Raw genomic sequence first — 11,642 nt, forward strand, 5'->3', positions numbered from 1 at the left:
CACGGGCCCAACATGAAAAGTATATACTTCAAATTGTACCAAAATGCTTTAATAAAAAGATGATCAAAAATTCAAACAAGTGAGGATTGTGATCTTCGATCGAAAAGATAGATAGTAATTGTACAGTTATAACTGAAACAGCACAGCAATACTAACAACTTTTGTTCAAAACATAATTAGGGGGTCAAATATGTCATCCAAACTGCAAGGTCCCAATTCTCTATTCCCTCATTTAATTGTCACCGGGCTCTCCTTGTACTAATAAACTGAACAACCACCATGTGTGTAGTCTCTCCTCTGGGCCAGATGACATCATCCTCTGGGTCCTAATGTCACAGAAGAACAGGCGAGAGCGTGCAAAAATGTTTTTGTTAGGATTTCAAGACATCAAAATATCACGCATTTAAAGGTAAGAAGTTTGTTTCAAACCCCTAGTTGGATCATTACCCTTAAATCATACACAAAAACGTCAAACATGATCATTATTTCTTCATGTACACTTTTTTCAAAACAAGAGTTGCATCTTCAAACTATTTCGTCACACTTTTAATATTTAGTGGTAAAATATTTCACTAGTAGCAAGTCCATATACTAATGCAAGTTCAAAGAAGTACAATTGATAGTATGAACTAGAAAAAGATAATCTCATTGTAGATACATGGGATTCATCTGGAATAATAAAATGTTCTTAGTTTCTAAATGTGTTCTACAATACTCTTGTGGTATGGTCTTTCCCCAAACCCTGCGCATAGTGAGACTTGGTGCACCACGCTGCCTTTTCTATACCTCTAATTTTTCCGTTCACATAGTGTGTTACAAAAATTGAGATACATTTGAAAGGAAGAACGTTTTATTCTTCAAGGACATAATTTGTGCAGCTATTCACGCTAATGTAACAGAACTATCAAAAGCTTTATAATATGAGCAATCATAAGTACATGTCCAACTTAGAAGAACAGGAAGGAATAGTGTACTCAATACACATACCTTGAAATGTCAAGAAGTATGTAAAAGTTGGAGCACACAAGTTATTTAACGGATATAACTAACATGGTGTCTAAACTACCTGTGAGCAGTTTTATAGACTTCAATCATTGAATCATAAATTGAAATTTTAATAGAAAACATTCATCAATGACTGAGAACGCAACACTTTACCTTCCCTAGACCCACTTTGTGGAATTATACTGAGTTTACCTTCCCTAGACCCACTTTGTAGAATTATACTGAGTACATTGTAGTGGTTGTTGTACATTCATCATTGACTGATCTTTTTCCCATGATTGTGGCATCTTTACTCTCGTACCTTAAGTTAAAAAGTATATTTCACTGGTAATGCCTTCTTCTCTGAACGCTTGCTCCTGTAACAGCTTTGCCTTCACCTGCTTCAGCAAGAATCATAAGGTATTTAAGATTGTTGATACTAAACTACCCCCAAACATAGTTAGTTTTATCTTGGCTACCTTGTATGAAGCATGTCTTACCCAACACAATCTCTGGAAAAGAAATATTCAGATTGTAAATAGAAGTTATATGTGCCATAGGTGGAGTTGGAGAGTGTTGAGGCATCTATTCTTGCATTGTGCTATAGTAGCTGACATATGGAGTATGTTTTTATTAGTTTTTGAACTTGTTGGGGTCATGCCAAATACTATTAAAGAAGCCTATGAGAACTTGGAGTTCATTGAGAGTTGGGAGACCCATTCAGATGTTTTGCTGGGATTTGAACTCCTAACCACATTCTTAAATCCAATTGTTTGGTCAACTTATATAGTTGGTTCAACCAGGCCCTGTAACTATTGTTGAACTTTTTTGGGATTATGTCTGCTCTTCAGTTATTCAGTAAGTTCTTGTATAGGAATAGACATCTTCTTTTGCTGTAATTTTTTTCCTTGCATCTTCTTGATGCCTCCTAACAAGATTTCCATACTTCATTAAGAAAAAAAGAAGAAAGAACAATGGCAAGTTAGTTGACATTATTACATCACTATTGTACCAAAAAACAGGCGTTGAAAAAAAGTCGGAAGGTTTCCGTTCCTCATGACATTACTCATAGCATTACCAATAGACCTCAAGAGTGCATCCTTGATTTACAAAAACGTAATTCTTCCCCCAAAGAAAGCATTGAAGGATGTAAAATTCAAGATCTCTCCACATTAACAAAGGAAGCCTAAAGAGTTGTTCGGCCGTATAAGCTTTAGGTTTGACAGCTTCAAATAGTTTAGGATATCCAAATCACAGAAAGGTGAATGTTTGTCAGAAATATCATAGTGTTGCGCAACCCTATATGTTTCCCCAACTAAGTGGAAGCACATGATCATGACCGAACATGAGCTGAGTGACGACAGTAAGCTTCCACTCTCCAACGTAAGGTAAGATACGACAAATCTATTTTCTCTTCTTTTCTTTTAGTTGATTTTTAGTCAATATAGACTTGGAGCCGTTGTCCAAGCAAGTAAAGGTCACTTTCAAACTTTTAGCAGCACAAACGGCGTAGATGCTCATATGTTGACAACTGATTTATATTTTGCAAATCCTTTTTATTCCCCGGGAATAGTCTAAAAACTATGCTACCAAGAATATGTAAACTAAATATATGGTGTAGGGAAATAGGAAAAGGAAGCATATAACATTTCAAGGACAAATGAAGTTGGAAAGCAATTGGACTCATTGTATTAGAGTAAGCAACTTTTTGGACTTTGTATATTGATTGGTATTACCTTAGCTTAAGAGCATATAAGAGCAACAAATAACATTTTTTCATTTGGAGCACTGAGAACAGTACTTTGTAAATACCGATTTAAAAAAGAGTAGTACTTTATAAGTTAGATCAAGTAGCAAAAATAGACGTGTGCCATTGACACATTTATGCAACAAAAAATGAACCAATGACAGAAAAACAATACTCAGAAATAAGAACCATGGTACAATTATTAGAATATAAACGAGCAATTACACAAGTAATTAAGGTATAAAAAAGATTTAAATCAGAATGGTAGGTAAATGCCTGTCACTTGTCCTAAATATTGCTCCAGCATTCTCCAACAATATCTTAAGCAGCTCCAACGCCACAATCTTGCGCCTCATTAACTGTGGATCTGCTGCGGCCTCCTTGGGTGGGGTCTTCATTGAGAACTTACATAAAGCCCTGAACACTAACAATGCATCCCTTCTCAAGTTATTCCGAATTTGAACCTCCAAATCATCATCCCTTTCTCCCTCCCCGTCCACCAGCTCTCCTTTTTTGCCCTTCCAACGTCATCTTATACATGCTAATCCCCCAATACTTCACATCCAACATATCTTTATCCGTGGAATCCAAAAGATCAGCAGGATTCGTCGACTCCACGGTTGATGTAGTTATCAAAATGCCTCATCACAAGCACCAGTAGGTGTAGCACTAACCCTCAGAGTCCCTGCATTGAAAACTCTATCAATGTCTTGCAACACTTTAGTTATAAACCCCTGAACAAACAATGTCATTTATCCATCAGCATCAGCTTTTTCAGCTGGTTCCATTAACTCCGTGACAACAATAGGCTGCAATGGCACCGTGGACGAATCTGCCTCCATTCTCCAAAAAACAATCACCAATATTTGTACCAATGAAGCCTTAGCCGTCGTCGGATTCACCACATTCTTACTCTCCAAACAAATATCATAACACGTCCTAACAACCTGCAACAAAGAATCCCCATGTATTCGAATCAAAACCGACGTCACAGCAGATAAAATAGACTTAATTACAAGCAATTCCACCGCATCATCGCCCAAATCATGACATTTACAAACAGACCCAATCAATTTCGATAGAAGCTTCGCATCTGGAGCCCAAGTGGGCTCGCTTCACCCCTAAGATAACCATGAGCAATGAGCTTCTGCACAGCATCAAGGGCAGCTTCTGCACAGCATCAAGGGCAGCTTCAGTAATCTTCAGATGACCAAAACCACAGCGTTAATCAAAGCGCTAAGAATAAGCTCCGAATCATTGAACGAAAGATCTAGAAGAACTCCAGGATGTGTTGTCGAATCGGGATCAGATTGAGCAGACGGAGAAGTAGGCGGGGTTGAAGACTGTGAGTTCGGATTCGGATTCATAAGAAATTCGATAACGGATTTGGGTCAAACCATAGTTGATGCCTCATCTCACGTCCACCACAACCATTGTACACATTTGTTTGAATAAGGTAAGACTGCCCTGTTCTGTTTCCCAAGAACTCAAAATCTATCTCATCTCTCAATGGCCTTGCCTCTACTTCTGAACATATCTGCACCCAACGTGCCAAAAAAAATAAAGGAAATGCCAAAATTCCCACAAAAAAGGACACCCAATGTGCTAAAGCTTTCGCTATGCACAACATCCCGAGAAAGGCCGGACCACAAGGGCCTATTGTACGCAAAGAAAAATAGAAATGCACAAAATATTTTAGTGAACTTACATAAAATGTTGTCACAACAACAACAGAGTCACCTCCTACTAATTTCAACTTTGTGCTAAACCAACCAAATCTATAGCTCTGCTTGGTCATGAATCCACAATCTAACATACCAACAACATGAAATATGTTCAAATTTCAAGAAAACAAAAAGATAATATAAATAAGAAATAAAATGCATTTTGTATTCTTGATTTTAGTTACCTAATACTTGGTCTAAGGTAAGACACCAGATCTGTCCGTCTTGAGAAGTCTTGAATTGTGTACCTGGACAACTTTTACTGAAGTTTTCTTCAAATGCGCCTTTGAATACAGCATCTGATGATGAAAAAAGGGTAGCCATTAGTGCTAAAACTAAGAGAAGAGCAACCATTGAAGAAATATATTTCTCCATGGTTTTTTTTCTCTTTTGAATGAAAATACGCTTGTAAGCTGGTAAGAGCAAGAAGGGTATGGTGTGTAGACTGAAGAAGGCACTGTACAAACTAAACCAATCACCTTGAGCATGGATTGGAAGAAAAGGTTATGATCAAGCTATGCTATCATTAGAGTGGAGGAGACCAAACCTTGTTCATATGACACCTGAAAACAGGAAAAGTAACAACACTAATAATCTTAGTAAATGAGATGATAGTAACAATAATAATATGTGCCGAGTCAAAAGAAAATACACAATCAGAAGAAGTGTTTGCTCAAAAAGGAATTTGATATCAAAGAGCTTGGGAAGACCAAAAATTTCTTTCAGCAAGTCAAGCACATGTTCTTGTTAGAAAGGAAAGATTTCTTGTGTATTTCAAATATATGGAGACAACGATCTAGATTCCTATGGATCAAAGATGGGACAAAAATACATGTTTTTTCCATACAAGATTGTCAATGCAAACAAAAGATATAACATGATTGCGAGGCTAAAAGAGGAGCAGAAAGTAATCAATTTCTATAGCAATCTTTACAAGGAGAATGAAAGGAGGAATCACTCAGGAGGACCTCCACACTTGCACTATGAAGAACTCCTTAAAAAGGAAGAGACTGCATGGAGACAAGGTCCTGACCATGATTGAGGGTCTCAAACACTTACCATTACCATAGATGGGTTTCAAATATCATTACTGTAATAGATTTCAATCGGGTGGCACATGATAACAGCAGATGTACCTCAAAACGGTTTGACAATTTGATAATTATCAAAGAATTATCGAAAATAGAAATGTGACTGTTGTTGGACAGTGATTAGCTTTCAACATTCAAGTGCTCTTGTCATTTACAGAAGTGGGGAAAGCTTAAGTTGATGATGGATAAAGCTTACAAAGAACATGATGAACACAATGAATATAAAATGCGTACGTTAGGGTTTCAGGAGAGAGGTGGGGGAAAGAATAAATGCCACGTTAGAACAAAAAAATGTGGATATGGTCGAATGGTAAAATTTCTCTTTGCCTCTTCTTCTCCCTCTGAATCAAACTTTTCTTTGCCATAATGGTTGAATTCCTATTAGTATCCATGATAAAAGTCGAATCCTAGATGTAGAAATAGAAGAAGGTGGACCCCCTCTCCGTTGAAAGAAATGAGATTATCGCGGAGACACACATTAATTAACCAAATTTTCCCGACGTAGAGGCAATCAAGAAAGCTGCATACGTGAATATATAACCTACAGAAAAGTGAGCTAAAGGTGTGTTGGGTGTTTCGAGGGGCCGGGCAGCTCGGCATAAGGGGGACTGGTGATGGAATGAAGAAGTGAAGAAAGTGAAGATCAAGAAAGGGGTGTATGTTGAGTTGATTGAGATGAAGAAGAGAAGCAGGTGAATAGGGAGGTGTACAAGGTAGCTAGGAAGGAGGCTAAGTTGGCAGTTACGGCTGCTAAGTCAGCAGCGTTTGAGCGTTTGTAAGCTGGGTTAGAGGAGAAAGGAGGGGATAAGAGGTTGTATAGGCTTGCAAGAGTTGGAGAGCGGAAGGGTCGTGACCTAGATCAAGTGAAGTGCATTAAGAGGGAGGATGGTAGTGTTCTGGTGAAGGATGCTCACATTAAGAAGAGATAGCAGGACTACTTTTCATAGACTTTTGAACGAGGAAGGGGACAGAGGCATTGAGCTAAGGGAGCTGGAGCATTCGGAGGAGAGCCGTGATTTCAGCTACTGCAGGCGTTTTAAGGTAGAGAAGGTCAAAGAGGCTATTCGTAAGATGCGGAGGGGTAGGGCGACGGGGCCGAACGAGATTTCGGTCGATTTTTGGAAGTATGCGGGCGGGGCAGGGCTTAGGTGGTTGACGGATTTGTTTAACGGTATTTTCAAGACTGCGAGAACGTCTGAGGCTTAGAGATGGAGTACGATGATTCCGCTTTATAAAAACAAGGGTGACATTCAGAGTTGCAACAACTACAGGTGACATTCCGAGGGAGGTTCTTTGGAGGTGTTTGGAGGTGAGAGGGTCCCGGTAGCGTACACCAGAGTTATTAAGGACATGTACGGTAGAGGGAAAACCAGGGTGAGTACGGCGGGAGGAGACTCAGACCATTTTCCGATCGAGACAGGGTTGCATCAAGGATCGACTCTTAGTCCGTTCCTGTTTGCAATGGTGATAGACATGTTAACGCGGAGTATTCAAGGCGAGGTGCCTTTGTGTATGCTATTTGCTAACGCAGAGTATTCAAGGCGAGGTGCCTTGGTGTATGCTATTTGCGGATGATGTAGTGCAGATTGATGAGACGCGGAGGGGCGTGAATGACAAATTGGAGGTTTGGAGGCAAGCCCTTGAGTCGAAGGGGTTCAAGTTGAGTAGGTCCAAGACAGAGTATTTGGAATGCAAGTTTAGTGACTTGAGGCAGGAGGACGATGTGGTGGTGAGGTTGGACTCCCAAGATGTTTGTACGAGGGATAGTTTTAAGTATCTTGGGTCTTTGATCCAGGGGAATGGTGAAATTGATGAGAATGTCACCAATCGTATTGGAGCAGGTTGGATGAAGTGGAGGCTCGCCTCAGGGGTGCTATGAGATAAGAAAGTGCCCCTTAAGCTTAAAAGCAAATTCTATAAAGTGGCAGTCCGTCCAGCCATGTTGTATGGCGCGGAGTGTTGGCCAGTCAAGCACTCCCACATCCAAAAAGTGAGGGTGGCGGAAATGAGGATGCTGCGTTGGATGTGTGGGACAGGATTAGGAATGAGATAATCAGGGAGAAGATGGGAGTAGCGTCGGTGGAGGACAAGATGCGGAAAGGAAGGCTAAGATGGTTTGGACATGTGATAAGGAGGGACACGGATGTCCCAGTGCGTAGGTGTGAGAGACTAGCGTTGGATGGCTTCTTCAGGAGTAGTAGAGGTAGACCGAAGAAATACTGGAGGGAGGTGATCAGACATGACATGGAGCAGCTACAGCTTACTGAGGACATGACCCTAGATAGTAAGGTGTGGAGGTCGCGGATAAGGCTAGCGGGAGGGTGTGGGTTGTAGCAAGCCACCAGGAGAGATCTTGTGTAGCCGGGTTAGTAACCTTAGGTCTGTGTCTATGGCGGCGAGTATGTGTTACTTATACGTGGGTGTCCCTTTCATATTTTCTCAGATAACTATTTCGTGTTGCCGTATCTCTCGTATTTTCGTATTGCTCTGATTTACTTTTTATTATTCCTTACGCCTTGTTTGTTATGTAATCCATCACCTTGTCGCCTATTCTTTATCTTGAGCCGGGGGTCTATCGGAAACAGCATCTCTACTTCTTCGGAGGTAGCGGTATAGACTGCGTACATCTTACCCTCCCCAGACCCCACTTTGTGGGAACACACTGGGTTTGTTGTTATTATTGTTGTTGTTCTGGTGGGTGCAACAATGAATGCTACATACGAAGAGGAGATATCATTAAATGATAAAACTACCCTCAACACAAATTACTATGGTAGAGAACTGCTTCTATATACACACATTGTTTATAAATTAAATTCATGATTGCACCATCCATGCAAAAATACGCATGTATTTACATATTTACAGAAGTTGACAATATAAAAGGTGAAGCAGTAAATCCGCCAGTTAGTATGTTGGTAATAGCTATCTTGACTTTCTTAATAACCGTTGTAATTGTGTGACACTGCGGTTGACAAAATACCTGTAGGAGTAATATTTTGAGTAGGAGATGTAGAGTATTGTAGCAATATAGTGTCAATGGATATGCCACGTACCATTTTTAAACCATCGAGCATCGTGCATATTGTTGTTTGTCTCCGATTCAGCTTTCCAAAAACATAAGTGTTGACGCAAAGAGATAGTGCAGTGGTGAAAGCTAGCTTTCAAGTTTTCTGGAAAAATATTGAGAAGAATAAATATTAAGAAGCAGCAATTTGGCAGTGAAGCTAATTAGTGAAGCAAAGAAGGATAAATAGTTGTGGTCTGAGCACTAAGCAAAGCCAGCAGATTGTACAGTTCAATTTCAAACTTCTTTTGAAGTTCTTATACGTGCTAGCATTAAAGTCTATTCCATCTAAATGGTCATTGTTTTTCAAAATTGGTACCTATAGGATGATCTATAGACAAAATATCCGTTGTGAAAATCTCAAGTATAATGGAGATTTTAATTTTCTCATGTCAAATTATTTGTCTTGTTTTTCTCTTATGCCCGCTTTAAGAAATGAGGGAAACATAGATAAGAGAGGTCTTTAAATTGCGAAAAAAATACCAAAAAGAAGAAAAAAGAACAAAAAACTAAATTCTTAGTTGCAGATTTATTTTAAGCTAAGAACTCATCGTGACCCTAAAATGAGAAGCGCCTTCAGCAATATATCATCAAATTAAAAATGTACTGCACTATTTGCTTTCATTAGTTTCACGTTCGACCACATCAAAGATCACATGACAGAGAAGAAAATTAAGAAGAAAAACAAATGAAGTGATAACGACAACTTTATTTGAGTATCTCACCAATCCATGCATATATAAGATCTAATCAATGTACTAACCAAATGCAATGTCTTAAAAATATCTACTTCGGTACAATTGTAGGGCGTTTGATGACATAGTATAAAAAATAAAGAAAAAGAGTGTTAGAGGCTTACCAGGTATCGCCACTGATTATTATTCATTTACTACAAAGAGTGATGCTTCCAGTAAGGGGCATCACTCATCAACCACAACAACAACAACAACAACAACAAACCCAGTAGATTCCCACATCCTGGGGTGTAGGGAGAGTAGAGTGTACGCAGACCATACCACTACCTCTAACGAAGTAGAGAGGCTTTTTCTGATAAACCATCGGCTCAAGACAAAGGACAGTATATAAAAACATCAAAAGCATGGAACACGATAAAAAACATAGATACGCCATCCACAAAAAATATGCAACACTACCAAACAAAAGACACTCAAGCCCTCCTACCTACTGACTACGACTCATCCACCCACCTTAACTCTCTATCATAATATTTTTCCTCCACACCTTCCTATCCAGGGTCATGTCCTCAGTCAACTGTAACTGCTCCATGTCACATCTAATCACTTCCCTCCAGTATTTCTTAGGTCTACCCTACCCCGCTTGAAACCATCCAAGACCAACCTCTCACACCTACGAATCGGAGCATCTACGCCCCTCCTCATCACATGGCCAAACCATCTCAACCTCACTTCCCGCATTTTATCCTCCACCGACACCACTCTCACCTTCTCCCGAATAATTTCATTCTTAATCCTGTCAGCCCTAGTAAAACCACACATCCAACGCAACATCCTCATTTCATCCACCTTCAATTTTTGGATATGAGAATTCTTAACCAGCCAACACTCAGCTCCATATAACATAGCTGGCCTGACTGCAACTCTAGAGAATTTTCCCTTCAGCTTGGGGGCATTTTTATCGCATAAATTCCCGAAGCGAGCCTCCATTTCATCCAACTCAACAACCACAATTAGCAAAATCTTCAACGAAGAAGCATCAACGTCTATGCTATTTTCACTAAGTGATAAACTAACCTTCTTGGTCATTTCATCAAAGCATATAACACAAATTCAGAGGCTTGAATAGCGTAATCCACAATTAGATATAAACACCTTTATGTCAAAAGTTCACAAAATTTTACACAATCCATTATGTCGATCCGATTTGGATAAACCTACACAACATGGCATCCTCATACATGCTAAAGTAGTTCACACGATAAAGAAATAAGCAAAAATTGCCTCTATTAAAAAACATTCTGCTTCATGGTATTCTGATAAAGGAAAATATGCTATACTCTATGAATGGAATTTGAACTTATTTCACGTGCGGAAAATAGGAAGCTCACTAATTGAGTTAGCCCTCAACCTTTAAATTCGTACTTAATCGTCATTCTGAAGCAAAACTTTAATTCGATTAAGCTAAACCCACTACTTGAACTCGAGCAGATAATTCCTTCTTGAACAAATTATCGAACATATAGTGAACATGAAAACAAAAAATAATGCTTGGGGAGAAAATCTGAAATTTCTAACTCCGACAAAAATAACTATACAGTGATAGGCAAAATCAAAATAATTCGCTCTTAATTTTTTTGCAAAGTTAAAAAAATGCCCATTCAGAGGGAAAAGAGATGAGAGAGTTAATGTCTCTAGACCTAGATTTAGTGCGTTAGTAATAACAACTATCAGACCATAACCAACGGATTAGAATACTTACTTCATGCATTGAAGTAATGGAAGATCTGCAACATTGAATCGTCCAAATGGACCATAACCAACGGATTAGAATACTTACTTCATGCATTGAACCAATAATGAAAGAGCTGCAACCTTGAATCGTCCAAATGGCGGAGACACCGGCGCCTGAAAACCTTCCGAAATATCATTTTCGATTGTTATTGTGTCGCCGCCGATGACGGTGAAAGCGGTGTTCCAAGTATTCTCGAGAGTTGAAGGACATGTAGTTGTTTCTAGAATATTTTGGAGAAAGGACAGCTAAATATCTACTAGATATAATTATGATTTTGCCCTCAATAATGGGCATATTTACAGCTTCTGCCCCTGGTCGTCCTACAGCTTCTGTCCTGTTCATCCTAAAGACCTAAACTCATTCTTCTATACAGTAGAAAAGAAAAGAAAAGAAAACAACAAAAATAACAAAGAATAGTAAATTTTTATATATATGATATAAATTATGTAAAAAAAGTAACAAAAATAACAAAGAATAGTAAATTTTTCACTTACTTTCTTAATATGGAAAGTGGCTATTTATAGCTTAAGATACAAGTT

General features: G+C 38.9%; 1 long non-coding RNA gene across 4 annotated transcripts; it reads right to left on the minus strand.

Moving 5' to 3' along the window:
• Positions 1–311: 311 nt before the first annotated feature.
• LOC107839035 lies at positions 312–11,428 on the minus strand. Of its 4 annotated transcripts, none has more exons than XR_007043987.1 (7): positions 11,149–11,428; positions 8,603–8,719; positions 4,935–5,018; positions 4,641–4,754; positions 4,440–4,540; positions 1,159–4,268; positions 312–326 (listed from the first exon to the last, which is right to left on the minus strand). It is a non-coding gene; the product is annotated as an uncharacterized LOC107839035 (long non-coding RNA). The 4 variants fall into 4 exon arrangements; XR_001664985.2 differs by lacking the exon at positions 312–326 and having other exon boundaries at positions 2,882–3,678; positions 3,797–4,268; positions 11,149–11,398; XR_007043986.1 differs by lacking the exon at positions 312–326 and having other exon boundaries at positions 2,882–4,268; positions 11,145–11,410.
• Positions 11,429–11,642: the final 214 nt, after the last annotated feature.

Source organism: Capsicum annuum, chromosome 8, assembly GCF_002878395.1.
Source record: "Capsicum annuum cultivar UCD-10X-F1 chromosome 8, UCD10Xv1.1, whole genome shotgun sequence".
Classification (NCBI taxonomy): Eukaryota; Viridiplantae; Streptophyta; class Magnoliopsida; order Solanales; family Solanaceae; genus Capsicum; species Capsicum annuum.